At 52.3% G+C, this 21,120-nt stretch overlaps 2 pseudogenes; one reads left to right on the top strand and one right to left on the bottom strand.

Moving 5' to 3' along the window:
* Positions 1-1,077: 1,077 nt before the first annotated feature.
* On the bottom strand, positions 1,078-1,250 carry LOC140213824 (U2 spliceosomal RNA; annotated as a pseudogene).
* Positions 1,251-18,030: 16,780 nt separating this feature from the next.
* LOC126519361 (small subunit ribosomal RNA) lies at positions 18,031-19,853 on the top strand (annotated as a pseudogene).
* The last annotated feature ends 1,267 nt before the right edge of the window (positions 19,854-21,120 follow it).

Genomic DNA, 21,120 nt, shown 5'->3' with positions numbered 1-21,120 from the left:
AGAAAGATGCCACGAGTGCCCCAACAAAAAGCTTTAAGGATTACCGAAGGGTAATTGAGGGCGACGCAACGAGCTTTGGGAAGAAGGATGATGGGAATAGCGTCACGGGGGGATCGGAATAGAGCAGCTTGGAGGGTGAGAGAACAAACGCAAGTTAATGACCACAAAGTTTAAACCAAGAAAAAAAAATGGGCATGCGCAGGGCATGCAATGTGGGGGGAAGATAACCAATGGTCATTAAGGGTTACAGATTGAATTCCAAGAGAAGGGATGCGTAGCAGGGGGTGGCAGAAAGTTAGGAGGGCAGATTAGATTAGGGACTACATGGCGACAATCAGCACGTGACCGGGGTACTTGGAGGATCATGGGAGAGGCCTTTGCCCTGCAGTGGGCGTAGCCAGGATGATGATGATGATGATGATGATGATGAAAAGGTAGCAATAGGTCTTCCTAACATACAGGTTAGAAAGATGAGGCACCTTTGAAACTTGAATATATTTCGCCACACTTGGGCATACGACAAGTTTGTTTTCGAGGCGCTCGGTCCCACTGCTGCGAAAATGTGCACACAAAGGCTGCACAGTAGTTGCCAGAAATCGGGCACTCTATTTTTCTTTCACAGGGAATCTTTCTTCCACTAGGGCAGCGGATTTCGGCAGGGCGAGTGCGCCGGCGCGGTGGTTTACGGATCCAAGCGATAGTGAACTCCACAATCCAGTGTTGGCTTTGAGTGGGATTCACATTGATTGCAAAACCCACGGCTAATCATACCCCCATCCCCCCAAGTGGCTCTTTACAGGAGACAATCGTTCAGAGACGTCGGATAAATTGGAATTCTGGTTCTTTCTTTTGCTTTCATTTATTTTTCTCGAAGGCCGTAATTAGAAATTTGCTGGTGCGGCTGTCCCATTTGCGACGCAACAAGTGCGACGCTACACACAGATGGAGTGGCAGTTTAATAACTCTCGCGGTCCGCGAACCGGCATCGTTGCGTACAGTATAGGAATGGTGCGTGTCAAGTCAATGCTCGCTTCGAACTTGTGCTCTTCATTTTGATTGAATGAAGTCTCACCCAAGTGAGCGGGGGCCGATTCCGGAGGTAGTGCAATACCGGGCCGACCTGCGGAGGAGGTGAAGCAGGCTTCGAGCACTCCGCCAACTTCCAAAAATAGGTTTAATATCGTGGGTCCATATAGAACCCATATCAGATATTAAGCTGATAAGAACAGATACTGCACACAGAGAAGTTTATTTAGCGTGTAACTTACATGCCGAATACATATGCACAGTCTTCCAGTGCACAAGACATAGAAAAGATAGATGATATGTACAGTGAAAGCGATGGTCATGTTATTTACAGTGGGTCCTTCTGTGTAGAAGGTTTATTAACATGTTACTTCAAAGTCATTTTTCGTATACACACACTTCATATACAGATCTAAATACATCGCACAATGGGAATCATGGTGTTGCCTTTTTTTTTACTATTGTTTTGCGATTCCCGTAAAATACCTGTGGCACAAAGTCCACTCACATGATACGTGTTCTTTTTCCGGCGTAAGTTGTGTTCATAAACTCTTCTTCCTACATGTGTTGTACACTGTTACATTGTGGTATAACGCCTAAACATCAATCCTCAACTGAAGAGGTCTTTTTTGGGGGGGGGGTGGGGGGAGAGGAGGGGGATGTGTATTCACGTTTTAAAACTTATTCATGGGTGCTATAATCTTGTTGTTTTTGACCTTCCGAAACCGAGTGTGCCACTTCCTTAGGAAGTGGTCCACTCTGTTCCTTGCTAGTTCTTGAGAAAGTATGTTTTTCATTAAAATTGGGATATGTTTGAAGACTGGATATAGTGCTTTTTGCGGTTTTCTTTTGATTTCTGCAATCCCTCTTCTCTTCCAAAGACAATACATAATAATTACTGTTAATAATTTGTCGAAACGGTTTTTTTTCCCTCTGTGGTTGCAGTAATCTACACTTAAAGGTGTTGCATGCTACTTTCCACACTGCTTTCGCTGGTCCGCACTCTTTGAGTGCGTGACTTTGCGACTCTGGCTGTGCGCAATTAGGGCATTGGTCTGTCCCTATGATCCCAAGGTGTTTCAGCCGAATTCTGGTTGGGAGAACTCCCCATCTTCTCCATTCAAAATCTTTTATTTCACATGGTAGCACTGTTTTGTTCCACCACGCCCATTTTTTCTTCATACTTTTCCTGATTTCATCTAACTGGAGTTCTCTTATCGGTATTTCAGCGTTTGTTTCTATTGGCTTGATTTCTCTTATTGAAGTGTTTGGGCATAGTTCTTCGATTGCTTTGCTAGTGTTAATTGGGTCCTTGTGAAATGTCATTGGATATTCTGCTCGTGGACCATACCATTCTTCCGTTGACATCAGGCGGCGAAACGTGCTAGTCCAATAGTGGATGACCGACCTGCCCACATGCTGTTTGCTGTTAATCAGTATCTCTAATGACTTGGCTGCTAGGATCCTTGCCGTTTGTGCTACATTCGGTATATCTAATCCTCCTCTTGACTTTGGTAGTCTCAGTATTCTTCTTGGTAAAGGCGCCGGTTTCTTGCGCCACAAGTAGATTCCGATCAAAGATTCCAATTGTTTCGCCACGAGTCTGGGCATGCGTGCGATCCGTGCCACGTAGAAGGCCGGTGCGCAAATCTTAGATCTGATCACTTCGGCTTTTTCCACCAGGCTTTGCTCTGGGTGCGTTGGTTCGTCCGCCACCCTCCGTGCTTTGTTCAGGGGTTCTAACCAGTTTTTGGGCGATACGTCGCCTGGCTCGAACCACACTCCCAGAACTTTACCTGCCTCTAGGAATTCTATTTAGGCTAGCTCCTTTTATGCGAAGCATATTACTAGAGCTCAACCCAGGTCCTCAGGCGCGGCGGTGTCGCCTTCAATACCACGTGACACCGTGACGTCACGACAGAGGAGAAACGGGGCTCCAACTCGCGCCGTCGCTCGCGGCGTCGCGGCGGTATATAAGCAGCTGCGCTTGTTTCTAGGTGGCTTTGGCTCAACTCTTGCAAGATGGGCTGGGTGGGAATCGAACCAGGGTCTCCGGAGTGTGAGACGGAGACGCTACCACTGAGCCACGAGTACGATGCTTCAAAGCGGTACAAAAGCGCCTCTAGTGAATGCGGTGTTGCTTTAGAAACTAGCTTCGTTGCCGCGCCGAACGCTGCGTTGCTCGACGCTCACCGCGTCCAATGCGGGGCGCGTAGTCGCTGCGCCGTAGCCCATTGTCTTACACCCCTTGGCGGGTCGACGGGAACGCTGTCGCGTTCCACTCTTGAAGGCGAAGCAGAGTAACGCATGAGTTGTTTCTTCGTCTAGCCGAACCAAATATAGCCAAGCAACAGTAGTTCACCAGGCTAAACAGTGGTTCAACAACTAAAAAAAAGGTTAGTATGCTTCGCATCTTGCGCTTAACCTTAGCTAAGCCACAGCCATTTTTTGCAAAAGGTACTGAATCGGAACGCTTTGCTTTTTGTTTCATTTATTTTTGCTCCTTATAGTCTTGCACATTGCTGGAATATTTGCAGTACTGTTCTATAACTCGCCTCATCTCTTACAAAGAGAGAGATGTCATCTGCAAAAGCCGAAATTTTAACTTCAGTGCTTCCAGGCAATAGAAATACCCTTATTCTTTTTTCCTCATTAATTTTCCTCAGTAGCGCATCCAGTGCGATCACGAACAGACTGGGTGATAACGCACACCCTTGGCCTGCTCCTTTGGTCACCCTGAAGTTTTTGGTCACTATTGGTAATTAGAATTTCACTTTGCAAGTCGCGGTATAGTGTTCTTATTATTTTCATGAATTGTTGTGGGAAACCGAAATGAGACATCACATTAAACATGTATTCGTGTCTTATGTTGTCGAAAGCTTTGTCTTGGTCTATTGTTATAAAGGCCCCTTTGACCTGCTTCGCCTTTGCGTATGCAACGGTGTCCCTTGTGAGGGTTAGAGCTGCGAAAATTGATCTACAAGGAATCGCTGCTGCCTGGTACTCTGATATAATTGTCGGCAATACCTTGCTTAGCCTCTTTGTGAGAATCGATGTTGCAATCTTATAGTCTGTGTTCAGGAGAGTCACTGGGCGCCAGGCATTAGCGTCGAGCGGATCCACATTAGCTTTAGGTAATAGCACGATTCTTCCTGTGGTGAACGACGCAGGTTTTGTTTTGTTTATTATTAACTCGTTCAACGTCTTTACTATTCTTGATCCGATTTCTTGAAAGAACGTATAATAGAATCCTGTCAAAATTCCATCTGGTCCTGGGGCTGATTCTTTGTGCATGCTACTAAGTTCGCGAAAGACTTCTTCCTTTGTAACAGGTGCATATAATTGTCTTTTATCTTCTTCTTTTATCTGCGGTAGGTGTGGCAGCCATTTGGGTGTGTTTGGTTCGGGTTGGCTGACTGTTTCTTGCATTATCGTCTTTAAATGGTTGATAAAGAGTGCTTCGATTTCTTCCTGTTGTGTTATCACTTCCCCACTTTTGGTGCGTATTTTTCTGATGCTTTTGTTTTTATCAATCGTTTGACTTGGATCGCGTTTTTTTTTCATCTTCCATTGTTACTTGTTGGTCTTGTAATGCCAGTGGCTGACTTGGTCCCTGTTTTAATTCTTTCACATGGTTTTTGTGTCTGGTGCGGAGGTCCGTCAGGTATTCTTGCGTGCAGAACGTCAATTCGCTTCCTCTTTCTATTATACGGATTCTTCTCGATATTTCATTTAGTTTGTGTGTGATTTGCTTTTTTCTTTCTTTCCCTCTTTCGATAAGAATTCCTTTCCATTGATCTTTTAGGTCGTCTCATTCTGCGTTTTGCGGAATGCTTTCTATACATTGGATCAGTTTCTTCTTAACGAAGTGGCAAGTTTCCTGGTCCTTTAATAGGTTCGTGTCCATTCTCCACCTGCTCGGTGAATTCTCGATTCCGCAGTGTCCCTTTAACTTGAATTGAAGCTCAGTGGTTTATGGTTGCTAAACGTCTTCAACCCTTCTGGGCCATTCAGGATTTGAATATATACAACTTCGGCTATCAGACTCGATGAAAAGTACGCTCTATCTAAGCGAGATTCTGTTCTCCCGCCAGAGCGTGTGCTCCCAAACTCGTTGCCGTGCGTAACAATCCATGCATCTGACATATTATGGTGCGACAGTAATTTGCGTAGTTCCTTAGCATGGTGGTTGGGTCTTCCCTGGCCTGGACCACGGATATCGCGAAATGAGTCTAGGACACAGTTAAAATCTACTATCGCGCACGGTGATTTGATGGGTATGTAATCCCATAGCTCCTTAAAGAAATCATTGGTGAGGTTCCTTGATACTGGTGCATATATGTTTATTATTTTTACTTTCTGATTAGCTAGAAGCATGTCTAGGCAGATGATACGTCCTTTCGTGTCGTACGTGCAGAAGGTTTTGTTTCGAAAACGGCCGGACACAAAAACTATGCCTGTTCCGCATGCTCTAGAGGGTGTAAGGGGAAAAAAAAGCATCGACTCCGTTTGTTTGGCGGAAAATTACCACGTCTTGTGGTTTACGCATGTTTGTTTCTTGTAGAAATAAGATATCTATACCCTTTCCTCGGGCGAAATCAATTTATTGCCTCTGTTTTTCCGTACTTCGAAGACCTCTCACGTTAAAGGTCATGGAATGGAGGATTTCCAATGAAAAAAAAAAAGACAAAATTGCGCTAACCAGGGCGAGAGGGAGCGAAAGGCATTTTCGTTTTGTGGCCGTTTTGGTTTTCCTCCGGTTTAGCTTATTGTTCGTTACCGCGGCATTGCTTTCTATTTTTCTGCTCTCTCCAACGCAGCTTCCTGTTGATCGTGCGATCGGTGCCGCCCTTCTTATCGAGAAACAAAATTTCTGTGCAGGTCCGTCTCGCCTGCACCGCCAAGGCGTGCATATGCATATTCGTTTTTTGTGTGTGTGTGTACGTGGGCTTACAGCACCGCGTTATCTTCGCTGCCCCTCCCTGCGAAGATAAGTCCATTTCGCTCTCTGAGGAATCCGCTCTCTCAATCGAGGGTGAATTTTTCCTGGGTTCTTAAACGTCGTGGTTTTAGAGCGCAGCTCTTTGGCGTCCGTTCCTGGGTTTCGCGTCGTCGTCGGCGTTGTCGTCGGCCTTGTAACCAGCTCCGCCCCCCTTTCATCCCCCCAGCGCTAGCAGCGACCGACTGATACCGCTGGATGCCGCTGACGCCGCTAGAGAGTCAAGATAACGTGACTGCATAGAACACCGTCGCCGCCATGCAGAAAGAGGAGGAAAGGGTCCCCCCCCCCCCCTGTTCTTGTGTGGCGGATAGGGTGCTCTTCAGTTGCCGACGCGCCGGTTATTTCACGTAGGCCCCGGCACGTCGACGAATACGTGACCACCTTCCCACGGCTAGACCTGGTTCTTAGCGCTGCGGAAGCGAGGGTATCATATTGTTTGTGTCGGCATCGGCGGCGTTGTCCCTGAAACCAACTCCGCAGCTGGGGTTGACTCACTATCGGCGTCAGCGGCATCAGTCAGTCGCTGCTATCTCTTCCCTCCTCCCTTTATCGTGTTGTCCGCTTGCTGCGCGCGCTTCTGCCCCCATCGTTTGCCGCTGGGTGTACACGCCGCCCCCCTCCCCCCTCTTCCTGCGAGTCTCCGGTTGTCAAAGCGCCGGCTCGAACTTAATTCCTTTCTTCGACTTCACATTCTACCACGGAAAAGCCAATCCGGACAGAAAGCTAGCCGATGAATTTCGTCGGTTGCAGTCCCACAAACTTGACACCATCACCGCCAAGTGCCTCGCCATGACTGAACAGCCGCACTACTTGTTGATCTCCGCTCTTAACGTACGCTCCCTTGCCGCACATGCCAAGGACGTACACCACGATCACATTCTGCGCCATTCCTCTGTACTTTGCTTTGCTGAAACCTGGATGGATCCCGAAGAGCCTCTCGAAATCACAGATTTCCTATACTGCTGTGGTGCTCGCAGAGACCACAACAGAGCGGCGGGAGTCGCTATCTACTTGCGCACAGGTCTCTCTGCAATACCAGTCGAAATGTTTGGCACGTCACATGAAGTTGGCGAACTGTGCGCCGCAAAGTTGCCCAACGGCTTGCTGGTAGTAGCTGCCTACTTCGCCCCTACCGCACTCACGAAAGACGTCGTGCACTTCCTGCAACTCGCATTAACCGTCCATCGATCCACACCGATGTTAGTAGTGGGGGACTTTAATGTTGACATAAAGACAAACAGCAATTTCCTAACACTTATGCGGGAGAACATCCCGTTCCTCTCGCTCGTAACGCGTCCCACGGCTGTGACAACCTCGCGAGGCACTTGTATAGATCTCGTCTTTGAGAATCAAGCATTGGTGTACCAAGTCGAACATATATCAGTCTATTTCTCCGACCACAAAGCTTCCTTCATGACTGTCAAGAACTGTTAGTGGAGTCTTTGTTAAAGGAATACGTGTGAAAAATAAAAAAAAAATTCTGTGATAGCGCATACATGTGTTGCTCGATTTCTTTGCCTCAATCTATCGAAAAGGTGAAACAGCTTATTTGCTGCGCTCAAATTTCGCATTAGGAAGTAACGTAATCGTCGGTAATTTTTTCTTCTCTTGACGGCGTGACTCGCGGGGAGGTAGGCGGAGGCATATCTGGCTGCTCGTCTGTATCAGGCACTAGGTACCGACCGCTGCTCACGATTGGTTCCTCCTCGAAATTCTTTTTGGTTTGCGCATTTGGTCCCGTGATTTTTGTTCCTTGCGATTGATCCTTTCGCTGGGGGAGTCGGCGTTGTCGCGGGGCCTTCTGTTTTTTTTTCCACGTCTTGAGTTGCGTTCGCGTCATTTTCTTTAAGTGGGGTGCTATTGCTCGTCTCGTCTGCGGTGCTAGTTGTTGTTGGCTCATCTGTTGTTTTTCCTTTTCCTTCTGTTTCGTCTGAACTGGGTGTCACGTTTGTTTCGGAGTTCGAACTTGGTGTTTTCGACACTTCCTGGCTATTGTTTTCACATTGCTCATCGCTACTCCAGTAGTCTCGTCTGGCGCTTGAAGGTTTTGCTTCGCGTGGCTGCAGCACTTGCAACCCGGGAGGCTTTAGCAGGGCTGGGAACTCTTTGTCTGATGGCATAGTACGTGGTGCGGCTGCGTCCGTGTTCGGGAGAGCCCATGCCGCCCCCGCGTACGCTTTGCTGCGAATGCTAGCTCTACTGCCGTGATGGCCCCCGCACTTTCTGCACTCTTCTTCGCATTCCTTATCCTCGTGTCCGAAGCCGCCGCATCTTTTGCAGAACGGGGCCGTGCATGGGTTCGCCATGTGGGAACCATCCCCGCAGCGCGCGCACACACGGCGCATGCCACGATATTCGCACATTACCCGAAACCCTTGAATGGTTAGAAAGTTTGGGATAGGTCTAGTCATTTCTATCCGAACCACACGTACACCGTTTAGTTTGTTCGTGCGGTTATTTGCTTTTGCAAAGGAAACACCCTTTACCTTGCCAAATTGTTGCAATGCAAACGACAGCGCTTCCAACGACAGATACACAGGGTAACGATACACTTTGACGAAGGTTACGGGTGGGCCAACGGCATCAACCGGCACTTTGACATGGTTTACAAAGAAACCCTCTGCTGCCATTAATCTGGTCGTCTGAGTGGCGTTGCGCGTGCATACAAGAAACATGGCTCCACCCATATGTTGGAGTGCCAACAAACTATCCTCGCCAGCTGTTCTTTCAACCGCGTCAATCAAATCATCAATAGAAATGTCTCCGTCCGGAGCATTAAACAAGAAACAGTTCTCCCGTTATGGGGTCTCACAACTGGTTTCCTGGCTTGGGGGCGTTTCCATGCTGTTGCTGGCTTGACTCCTCCGAGCCTCGGCACTAGTTCCACTGGTAGTGTACAGCTGGCGCTGAACGCCGCTGCACTCTGGTAGTCGAGGAGCTCAGCAGGTGACGCTGGCTCTGCTGTAGACCTGGGGTTGGCCGACGGCTCGACAGGGGGCACTGGCGAAGACGCTGGCTCCCGTGATCATGGGCCGCTCGGCGGGCGCTGGAGAGGCCCACCGGGTTGCTCCGCGGCTCGGCAGATGGCGCTCGGTGCGGGCAGGCTGGTGGGCAGGCGGGTTGTTCCTGGTCCGTGGGTGCTTGTGATCTCCCTGGAGGTCCGCCGTGGTCCCGACGTGACCTCCGGGATGACGGTGTCGACTCTTGAAGAAGCCTTCTCGGCCTGGGGCAGCGATCTTAGCCAAAAGGCCGAGAAGCGATGTCCTTCACTTCACTTCATTGTACTACTGCCTTGTGGGCGCCCTGCCGACATTGGTAACCTCAGCAACAGCTTGGGCAATATTATAAAATTCAGCCTGTCTAGAGACTCAACGCTCCCTATCTCACGAATGAACTCGCGACGCCTCAGTCTTTCGCTGTTAACGAAACGCTGTCGCGTAGAAACGAGACCCGAGTTCAAGCTTGTTTGTAACGCAAAACCAACGAAGGCAACCTCGTAGAAAACGGAGCAGGCGAGCGGAAAACACGCGCAAGCGGCATGCTTACTTCCGTCTGTATGCGACCGCTCAAGGTGACCTTCTTTGAGGGTTTCGTTTCAAGCCCGTGCGCAATTGCAATATACTACGCGCATTTCCTTCATTTCTTTTTATTTACCGCAAGGCCCACTGAAAATTTTGATACGGCACAGGCCGGGACGGATCGCAACGTGTTGAATCGACCGGTAGAACTAGGTAGCGTGCCCCATGTACGATGACGAGCAACACAGAAGTGAATGAAAAAATAAATATAGAAAATGCTGCGCACTCCTTCCAACCGGAAACATAGAGGGGAGAAAGATAGCCATCTGAAACGCAGGCACTGTAAAAAAAAAGTGCTACCTCATCATCTTTACCACTACCGTGTGTGTGTATATATGTATATATATACCCACACATGCTAGCATGGCATAAACGCAGCCGGAAAGCTCAGCCTAGCACAAGAACCACCCCCTTTGCAAACCCCTTTGAAATATTTAAATGAGAAACACGAGTACAGCGAGGTCGTTCGAAACTGGCGCGAAAACGCATTGGCGTCATCTGTGTACGGAACTAGGAAAACCTGCGGACTTTGCCATACAGAAAGAAAGGTAGATGGCGCGAGCTAACGCTCCATTGCATACTAAGAACGAGAGCCAGTCAATAATGGCAGAAACGTCTTGGGAAGAGAGAAAAAATAAACACGCAAAAGTTGTTGGCTTGTGCAAGCGCTCTATGTTACAGCGAGTAAAGAGCATACCATCTTCTACAAGAGCAGCTACGAAAAGAAGAAGAAGAACGTCAGAGAGGGGGAGAAACAGACAGACAGACAGACAAAGAACTTTATTAATGGTCCTGAGGAACCGGCGATAGGGTACCTCCCTTTTCAGGGAGTCCCCGTAGCCGTCGCGGGCCGCACCCACGTCGGGGTCGGAAGATCGTGGTCCTCCGCCCTCTCGCAGGCCCTCTGGACAGCCCGTAGTTGCTCTGAGAGGTCGCCGCTCTTAAGGGCTGCCTCCCAGTCGGTTAGAGTGGTTAGCGATGAGCTGCGTAACGCAGGGCATTGCCAGAGCATATGAGACAAGGAGCAGTACGCCTCCCCACAGTCTGGACAGTGGGGTTCTACATTAGGCGCGAAGTGACTGAATCTGCCCCTGGAGGGAAATGACCCCGTTTGAAGCATGCGAAACGCCGACGATTGCGGTCTATTAAGTTTAGGGTGTGGTAGCGGAAAGGCTCACCGAGCAAGTTGATAATGTGTCAAGATTTCATGGAAGGTGAGAAGCGAATCCCTGTACAGCCCTAAGTCGCCGCCCGTGAGTCCACCTGAACCGCCGCGGTGTGTAAGACCTCGCGCACAGTCATGGGCCAACTCATTGGCGTTAACAAGCTCAGAGTGTACATTGATTCCCATATGGGCCGGGAACCATTTGATACTATGAAAACCAGCAGCTCCCTCGCTGCCGAGGATGGCCGCCGCCTCCTTTGAGATCGAGCCGGAGGCGAAAGCTCGGGCTGCCGATCTGGAGTCTGTAAAGATATTGGAACGTAGAGGGTCCTTCAGTGCTATAGCTATAGCAACCTGCTCGGCTACTGATGAAAAAAAAAAAAAAGAAACCTTCCGCACGGATGCTGAATTAATCAGAGTGCCATTGGAGTCAACTGAAACTACGGCATAGTGATCAGAGCACTCGTACTGGGCGGCGTCAACGAAACATGCCAGATTCGGAGTGGCAGCAGCCGCTTTTAACAGGGAACGAGCCCTGGCTACCCGGCGCCCTACATTGTATTGAGGGTGGACGTTACGTGGCATGGGATCGACCTTGAACGTATCTCGGACCATGGGTGATAGGGTCACGTTGCGCTCCGCGATTTCCTGGTGACCGCATCCAACGGATTCGAGGATGCGTCTCCCCGCTCGCGATGATGATAGTCGAATTATTTGAGCCACTCGTTGGGCCTCGATCACCTCTGATAGGGTGTTGTGCATGCCAAGTTGCATGAGACGCGCGGTGCTGGTAGTGAGTGGTAAACCCAGCACGCGCTTGATGCTTTTGCGCATTAGGGCGTCGATTTTGGCCTCATCCCGTTTAGACCAGCGCAACGCGGAGGCTACATAGTTAACGTGGCTCATCAGAAACGCGTGGTAGAGTCTGAGTAGATTGCTCTCGCTTAAACCCCCTCTGCGGTTCGAGACCCTGAGGATAAGCCGAAGCATATTCTCCGTCTTCGAAGTAATGCGGGCTATAGTCTGTGAGTTGCCCCCGCGAGATTCCAGCAAGAGTCCGAGGACCCTGATGGTATCCACTCTGTGAATTTGTTGTCCGTCCCTCGTATAGAGGGCTATGGGAACTTGATCTAAGGGTGTGGAGCACCTAACCCCCCGTCGCGTGGGCCTATACAATAGAAGTTCGGACTTGGTTGGTGACAGACTCAGGCCCGTGTCTAGTAGGAAGTGTTGTGTGATGTCGAGCGCCTCTTGGAGCGCACTCTCAACTGCAGCGTCAGACCCTCCCATGCACCACACGGTAATATCATCCGCGTAGAGGGCGTGACCCGTTCCTCTTACTGTGGCCAGTCTGTCCGAGAGGCCCTTCATGGCGATGTTAAACAGTAGGGGAGAGATGACCGCCCCTTGCGGGGTGCCTCTCGCTCCCAATGTAAATTCCTTCGATTTGATTTGCCCTATTTTGACAGTGGCCTTGCGATCCCTGAGGAAGGAGCTAACGTACGCATGGAATCGTGGCCCCAGGCCCAGATCTGAGATGGCGTCTAGTACGAACCGGTGCGAGATGTTATCAAAAGCCTTGGACAAGTCTAGAGCAAGGATGCCCCGAGTGTCTCTAGTGTCGACATCAATGATTTGCCTCTTTATAAGTAACATGACGTCCTGTGTGGAGAGTGCCGGCCGAAAGCCGACCATGTTGTGAGGGAATAACTCATTATTTTCTATATGCCTAGATATACGGTTGTGAATGACATGTTCGGCCACCTTACCCACGCAGGACGTGAGCGAGATGGGCCGCATGTTCTCCGGCGCAAGAGGTTTGCCTGGTTTCGGGATGAGCACCACTGAGGCTGTCTTCCAGGAGTCGGGGACTAGGCCCGTTTCCCAAATTTTATTGACCTCCCCGGTGAGTAGCGCAACTGATTGTTCGTCCAAGTTCCGGAGGAGCTTATTGGAGATGCCATCCGGGCCCGGTGCAGAGCGACCGTTGAGCGTTTGCAGCACCTCCCAGATTTCGGATTCCGTGAAGGGGGCGTCGAGCTCCCCCACCGCTCCCCCCTGATAACAAGGATAATCCCCGTCACCGGAGTGGCCCAGCGGAAGATACTTTTCGGCCAACTCTTGCAAGAGGACGTGTTCAAATACGCCCGCCGCCTTTTGATTATGAACTATGCGATCGATGGCTAGTCTCTGATTGCTTTTGGTTTGCGAATCGTCGAGTAAGTGTTTGAGCAGGTTCCATTTGCCCCCCGTTCTCATCTGCCCATCAACCGAGGAGCACACTTCATTCCATTGTTGTTTGGACAGTTCGATGGAATGAGTTTCAATTGTACGATTGAGCTCCGCAATTTTCTTACGAAGCCGGCGGTGGAGTCTGTGCGTTCTCCAGCGGCGCAGGATGGAGTTTTTGGCTTCTAGGAGGTGCGCAAGGCGCGCGTCCATACGATCTATCTTTAGGTCGGTCTTAACCACCTTGGTCGCAGCTTGTACGTCCTTCTGTAGTCTTGTGAACAGACTATCGAGATTATCGTAGTCGGTCTGGTCCGCCTTCCGTATTTTCCGGAAGGCATCCCAATCCGTCACTTTAAATTCCCTGGTAGGGGCTGTGCTAATTGTTAGGGTAATCTCCACAATGAAGTGGTCGCTGCCCAGGTTCTCTTGCAAATTTTGCCATCCTGCTCCGGGAGCGTTCTTGACGAACGCCAGGTCCGGAGTGGTGTCTCGGACTACCGACGTGCCGGTTCGCGTCGGGTATTGAGCATCCGTAATCAATTCCAGTGAGCAGTCAGCAACTGCCTGGACAAGGAGATTGCCCTTGGTGGATTGGCGGGGGTATCCCCAGGCATTGTGGGGGGCATTGAAGTCACCCGCTATCACTATGGGGGCTCCCTTGCTCAGGGCCACCGCCTTTGTCATGATCGTGGCGAATGCCTGCCGTTGATCCGACGGCGAGCTGTATATGTTTAAAAGGAAGACACTGCTCTTAAGCCAATTGTTAGGGATAATTTCGACCATAATGATTTCCGCCCTAGTTTTGCCAATTGGTAATTTGTGTACTTGAAAGGAGCACTTCCGTGCGACCAAGGTTGCTAAACCCCGCTTTCCTTCCTCCCGTATCGATACAACCCGGTATCCCGGAAAGGTGGGCGCGTCATCGAGAGTTTCTTGTAAAAGAATTACGTGCGGTTTGACCGCCTGTGCCGAAACGAATTGCTGCAGCGGAGCTTTGCGCCGTTGGAAACTGGCACAGTTCCACTGCCACACAACCAACTTATTGGGATTGACCGCCATGGTGATTGCTTTGGATTGGCCATTCCACCGTCTTGTTGACGGGGACGGCGCTTGCGGGTAAAGGTGCCCGACGGGGCTCCCTCGAAGGCTGTCTAGCAGTAGCTAACGCGGCCTGTGCACTTTCCAGGGACGCCATCCTTTTAAGGAGGACAGTCACGCTTTCAGCGAGCTGCTGAATTGCCCGCTGCATGCTTTCTAAGTCTTTGTTATTGGACTCGGTCTCCATAGAGTCAGCGTCCCCCTCTGGGGGTGCGGCCCTACGTTTACCCGAGCGCGCCTGCGGCTCCCCTGAGGGGGGCACCTGTTGCTTCTCGACTTGCGAGGGGTACGACTTACGGAAAGACTCAAAGTCGGCCCTCATCTGCTGCATTTCTGCTTTGAGTCGAGCGTTCTCTTGCATGAGTTGAGCGACTCTGGGATCAACTTTATGCTCCGGCAATGCTACCTGCGTTACCTTTGAAGCCGGCGTCGTCTGCTTCGACTTGACACGATCGGCCCAGGTTGGCGTTTCCTGGATCCGAACCCGGGAGTTAGAGCGCCCTCGGGAACGAGAGCGCCTTCTGGAGAGGCTGCGTTGTCGACCAGAGGGCGTGACGGAGCGCTCCCTCCTGGGGGCTCCCGCCGCGCTGGAGCCACGTGGCCTGTTCTCCTTGGCCAGCTGTTGCTGCTGGTGCTTGTTGTTGGCGCGCTTACGGCGCCGTCGGCGTCTGCGTACGACGTATGGGACTTGAAAGCGCTGCTTACACGTTTTGTCCGCCGTAAGATGCGGGCCTCCGCAAAGGGCGCACTTCGGCGAACACTGGTGGTCATCGGGTGGTGAGCTTAGTCCGCAGCCCCGGCAATCCTCATTGGTGGGGTTGGGGCAGACGTCCGCGCGATGTCCCAAGCCGCCACACGCGTAGCACACCTCGGTTTGGCGTTTGTAGAGCGTGCAGCGCAGAAGGCTGACGCCGCACATGACGTAGTTAGGCACTTTCATGCCGTCGAAGAGGACAACCACTGTGGTGGTGGTCTTAATTCGTTTGACTTCCAGAGCCTTCGGGTTACGATGGTTGACGATCATGCGCTGGAGTTGGGCCTCGCTGATGTCTGCGTCGACCCCTCGTATGACCCCTTTGCAGGTGTTGTCTGGGGCCGCTATGTATGCGGCCACTTTGTACAGTCCTTCGCTTATGCGGATTTGCTGGATTCCTGCATAAGCGGCGGCGTTCTTCTTCTCCGGGGTGGATACGACGAGAACGTTTTGAGTGAAATTAGGGCAGATTACGTCGCCCTCAGTTTCTGTGGGGGCTAGTGCAGCCGCCATGGCCAAGGCTTGAGCCAGCTTGATTTGGCTTATCTTTTTGACGTCAAGCCCGCCCCTTGGGCGGACAATAATTCGTATGTGCTCCCTAGGTAGTCTGGGGAGCCTCGACGAGGCTGCGAGACGTTGCAACACGCCTTGCGGGGCAGCCGTGCGGCAGCCACCCTTCGAGCCCACGTGAGCTCTCTTGCTCGTTGAAACTGGTGTTTCTTGCCGGGCTTTCTTGTTCTTGCCCAACGCTGTCGTCCAGCCTGGGCTGTTGGCTTCTTCGGAGGAGATTTCCTCTCCTACCACCATTTCTACTTCGGGCATAATGCCCCTCTTCGTCGGGTTAGGCCTAAGCCTACCCGCGCCTAGCGTCGCCGCGGCGTGGTCTACACAAAAAGTTCCACGGTTTCCGCGCAAAGGCCACTCACCGAAGGAAGTCCTCAGAAGAAACCGTGTCGAATGGCGTGCATTTCCGCGGTAGGTGACACAAAAAGCAGACCGAAAATATTTACGAAAGCGGGAGCCGATCTTTCCACGTCCGCACTAGTCGGCGTCTTCTTCTTCCTTCTTTGGAATGTACAGCATGCAGCACACACTATAAAGTGCCAAAGAGACGGGGAAAGCAGATGGCGCGAAGGTGTATGTCCTCAAAGCTTGAAAGCAATTTCTAAATTACAACATGTGCCGAAGTCCAACTACTCTCATCAGGTTGCTCCCGCCTCCAATTGCCTTTAAATTGAAATTACAGTCGCCTCAAAGGCAGAGAGAGAGAGAGAGAGAGAAAATAAGTACACTTGCTTCACGCAGCTGCAGCCGTTCAAATTTTACAGCAAGAGCACTCCCGAAAGCACAAAGTCCGCTGCCGCCTGGGTGCAATGCGCTCGCTTCAGTAAATTGCCGTGCTGGCCTTGGCAACCAAGAGGTGTCGTGCGGCAGACTGCTGCATTGTAGCACACCGGAAACCGTGCAGACGTCAGCGATCGCCTCGACATCGCTGCGAGCGCTGGAAGAGACAAAGTCCGAAACCGCGTGTGCCGGGGCGGTGCGAGCGCGACGCCTTTGACGCAACTTTTGCGTACAAGCCGCCGCACGGCCACGACGGAGCCGGTGTCGCCCTGCAGAGGGCTGCACTATAGCACGCCGGGAACCGGCAAAGAACCGCGCAGACGTCGTCGTTGGCCGCGGCGTTGCCGCGAGCACGCGAAGAGACAAAGTCCGAAACGACGTCAGCCGGGGCGTCGAGCACGCCGCCCGCACTGTTCGCACGCGTGCTCGGAAATGGCGAAGGGGCCGCGCTAGCGTGCCTTGAATCGGTGAGCGGCGGTACCGCGGCGATCGCCAGAGCTCGAATCCGCCCTGCAAAAGCCAAATATTGGCGCTCGGCTCGGCGCAGTACGCCGCCGCGTCGCACGAGTACGGCCCCATGGAGGTCTGGGCACTTATCGCTGCTAATGTAAGGGGCCGTATGGCCCCGGCCGACATTGTACCGTAGTGCGATTTTCGGCTCTCGCCTGTTCGTGGGGGTGTCCGCGCACAGCTCCGGAGTAGAGAATCGTGCCCATGGCTACGCGAGCGCTCGAAGCGACAAAAGTCTGAAACCACATGAGCCGGGGCGGCGGGAGCTCGACGCCTTTCCCGCAACTTTGGTGTACAAGCCGCCGCACGGCCACGATTGAGTCGGCGTCACCGTGTAGAGGGCTGCACTATAGCACGCCGGGAACCGGGCAGACGTCGTCGTTGGCCGCGACGTTGGCGCGAGCGCGTGAAGTCCGAAACGACGTCAGCCGGGGCGTCGAGTACGCCACCCGCGCTGGTCACACTCGTGCTCGGAAATGTCGAAAGGTCCGCGGTAGCGTGCCTCGCATCGATCGGCCGGGGGCCCCGTAGGGGGACAGAAAGGCGATTGTTCAGGAAACCGTACTGGCCATTGGCGAGAAATTGCCGTTCGCGCATTCGGTGGACGCGCTGCGCTTTCACGACTTCGGCATTGCGCTGCCGACGTAAGCTATCAATCTTGCTCGCAGCGTTACAAAGTGGCACGATTTTCGCCAAACGTTCGTCGAAAGTGGCACGAGTACGGCCCCATAGAGGTCTGGGTACTTATCGCTGCTATTACATGGGGGCCCCAGAGAGCAGTCGCCCCCAATGCGACCTGGGTGTTTGATATGCGGCGGGCTTCGTGCCCGTCAAGCGTGTTCCCGGTATCGCTCCCGTGGATCCCACAGCTGACGTCTGCAGCCTCATCCGCTTGATGCGTTAGGGGCTGGTTGTCGGACGACGCTTTTTCCACGATATCGAATTGTGTTCCGCATCGTCCTCGACGAGTCAAATACGAAAGCTCCGAGGGCGCGGGCGTGACCCGTCACCTAGCGGCTTTGCCATCTCGGCTACGTTGCAAGTGTCGGTCGGTCTACCAGTGCTGCAGGCTCGAGATAAAGCGCAAGCCGCGATCGAGTCGATACAACCGGTCTATCGAGAATGTTGTGTGCTTCTTGCCGCATGGCGATACCCGGCCCTGCGGGGAGGGCGCCGTAGCGAGCTCGAACGCCGTCGTCTCGGACTGTGCAAAGTGCTACCCTTTGCGATAACGAAGCGTGTTGGGGCGCCTGAAGGTGGCCTCGGCATCGCAAAAACGGCGTCCGGCCTGCTTGAAAGGCCGGACGCGCAGTTGAACGACTACCTGGTTGATCCCGTCAGTAATCATATGCTTGTCTCAAAGATTAAGCCATGCACGTCTAAGTACATGCTGAAATAAGGCGAAAACGCGAATGGCTCATTAAATCACTTATGGTTCCTTAGATCGTTTCTTCCTACTTGGATAACTGTGGCAATTCGAGAGCTAATACATGCCGTGAGCCTGAAGCCCTTTGGGCGACGGGTGCTTTTATGAAACCAAGATCGATCGGGTTTCGGCCCGTATTGTGTGGTGACTCTGGATAACATTGTGCTGATCGCATGGCCACGAGCCGGCGACGTTTCGTTCAAGTGTCTGCCTTATAAACTTTCGATGGTAGGTTACTTGCTTACCATGGTTGTTACGGGTAACGGAGAATCAGGGTTCGATTCCGGAGAGGGAGCCTGAGAAATGGCTACCACATCCAAGGAAGGCAGCAGGCGCGCAATTTATCCACTCCCGGCACGGGGGGGGGGGGGGGGTAGTGACGAAAAATAACAATACGAGACTCGTTTGAGGCCCCTTAATTGAAATGAGTACACTCTACATCCTTTAACGAGGATCAATTGGAGAGCAAGTCTGGTGCCAGCAGCCGCGGTAATTCCAGCTCCAATAGCGTATACTAAAGCTGATGCGGTTAAAAAGCTCGTAGTTGGATCGCAGTTCCAGACGAGTAGTGCATCTACCCGATGCGACGGCTCGGAGTGAACATCATGCCGGTCCTTTCTTGGTGCACTTCATTGTGTGCCTCGAGAAGGCCGGTGCTTTTACTTTGAAAAAATTAGAGTGCTCAACGCAGGCGAGTCGCCTGAATAAACTTGCATGGAATAATAGAACAAGACCTCGTTTCTGTTCTGTTGGTTTTTGGAATACGAGGTAATGATTAAGAGGGACAGACGGGGGCATTCGTATTGCGGCGCTAGAGGTGAAATTCTAGGACCGTCGCAAGACGAACTACTGCGAAAGCATTTGCCAAGAATGTTTTCTTTGGTCGAGAACGAAAGTCAGAGGTACGAAGGCGATCACATACCGCCCTAGTTCTGACCATAAACGATGCCAACCAACGATCCGCCTGAGTTACTCAAATGACTCGGCGGGCAGCTTCCGGCAAACCAAAGTGTTTGGGTTCCGGGGGAAGTATGGTTGCAAAGCTGAAACTTAAAGGAATTGTCGGAAGGGCACCACCAGGAGTGGAGCCTGCGGCTTAATTTGACTCAACAGGGAAACATTACCCGGCCCGGACACTGCGAGGATTGACAGATTGAGAGCTCTTTCTTGATTCGGTGGATGGTGGTGCATGACCGTTCTAAGTTGGTGGAGCGATTTGTCTGGTTAATTCCGATAACGAACGAGACTCTAGCCTATTAAATAGGTGCGGGGTTCCCAGCACCTTACAACCTTCTTAGAGGGACAAGCGGCTCCTAGCCGCACGAAACAGAGCAATAACAGGTCTGTGATGCCCTTAGATGTCCGGGGCCGCACGCGCGCTACACTGAAGGAAGGAGCGTGTCTTTATCCGTGTCTGAAAACACTGGGTAAGCCGTGGAACTTCTTTCATGATTGGGATAAGGGCTTGCAATTGTTCCCCTTGAACGAGGAATTCCCAGTAAGCGCGAGTCATAAGCTCGCGTTGATTACGTCCCTGCCCTTTGTACACACCGCCCGTCGCTACTACCGATTGAATGATTTAGTGTGGTCTTCGGACCGATGTTCGGCGCGGCCTTTCGGTTGCGCAGGTCTGTTGGAACGATGACCAAACTTGATCATTTAGAGGAAGTAAAAGACGTAACAAGGTTTCCGTAGGTGAACCTGCGGAAGGATCATTACCGGATTGGGAAGGGTGACGAGCGCCATTGTTTCTACCCCGTGTGGGTGAAGCAGCTCGCTGCGCAAGACGCTTTCCGCCGCTGGCCCCGCTTGGAAGCGGGGACGGCTATACCCGAACACACCGGCGACTGCCTGAATTTTGAGGGGCGCCCCGTGCCAAATTTGTTGCGCCCATTGGACGCCGGCTGCAACCTTGGACGGTTGGCTTGGCCGCGCCCGCGGGTAGAAACGGCGTAACGCACGCTGGGTGGGCTTTCTGTCCGCTTGGGCGCTCTTGCGCGGAATGGGAGTAAGACGACCCGACCTGCTGCTTTGCCAGTACGAGGGGAACGGCGAAGCGTGCGGTCGGTCAAGGAACTGACGGTCGAGAGCTAATGCCGCTGCCGCTTAGTACACACGGAACCGTGGTGCGAGCGCTCTCCCGTCCTCCGCGGCAAACGCTGCCGAGTCTGAAAAGGCTGGCGGCTGCCGGTCGCTTCCTGCGGCGAGTATGGACTAACGACCCGACTTTGTTGCCGCCCAAGTACTAAAGGAACGGTGTGGCGCTCGGTCGGTCATGGAACTGTCGGTATGAGGGTGCGGCTGCCAAGTACAGAAGGAACCGTGACCTAAAGCGCTCTACCGTCCTCCGCGGCAAATGCCACCGAGTCCGAAAGGGCCGGAGGCTGCCGGTCGGCTCCTGCTCGTGACGCGCGAGGTGTCGAGATCGCGGTTTAATGCGACGACGTCTGCAGGCTATTCGCGCGCCGCCGAGGGAAAGGCGGCGTTGCTGTGAAGTACCGAAGGAAATGCGGCTTTGCTAGTCGGAAGCGTTCTGCGGTTAGCGGACTTGTGCGCTTTGGGAAGGCGCCGCACGTCGAAAGAGGAAGTACGGACAGACGAGGGACTGTAGTCCCGGATTCGAACGCACTCCGCCGCAGGGAGCCGTCCCTGACACTGCCCGAGTGGTTTTGGAGAGCTGCGCGAGTACGCGCGCCGGGCTCTTGTCTTTCGTCTCAAGTAGGCTGTTGGATCAGCAGCGGTTATGCTGCGGCGATCTGCCGATGCGAAAGTGTGTGTGTGTTTGAGGCCCTTCAATGAACCTACTGCTGACTGAAGCGAAGCACGTCGATGGGGGTGAAACCCTGCCCGTGGCCGCGTAGCCGTTAAAGACTCCACAGCGGCTTAGCCCTACACATGGCTCTGTCGCTTTTTGCAATTTTTCGTGGAGCGATGTGAACGTGCACACGAGACACACCGGTCCGGTGGATGGTTGGATGGTTGGAG

Source organism: Dermacentor andersoni, chromosome 10 (assembly GCF_023375885.2).
Source record: "Dermacentor andersoni chromosome 10, qqDerAnde1_hic_scaffold, whole genome shotgun sequence".
Lineage (NCBI taxonomy): Eukaryota > Metazoa > Arthropoda > Arachnida > Ixodida > Ixodidae > Dermacentor > Dermacentor andersoni.
This window is presented reverse-complemented; position numbering and strand designations above follow the sequence as displayed.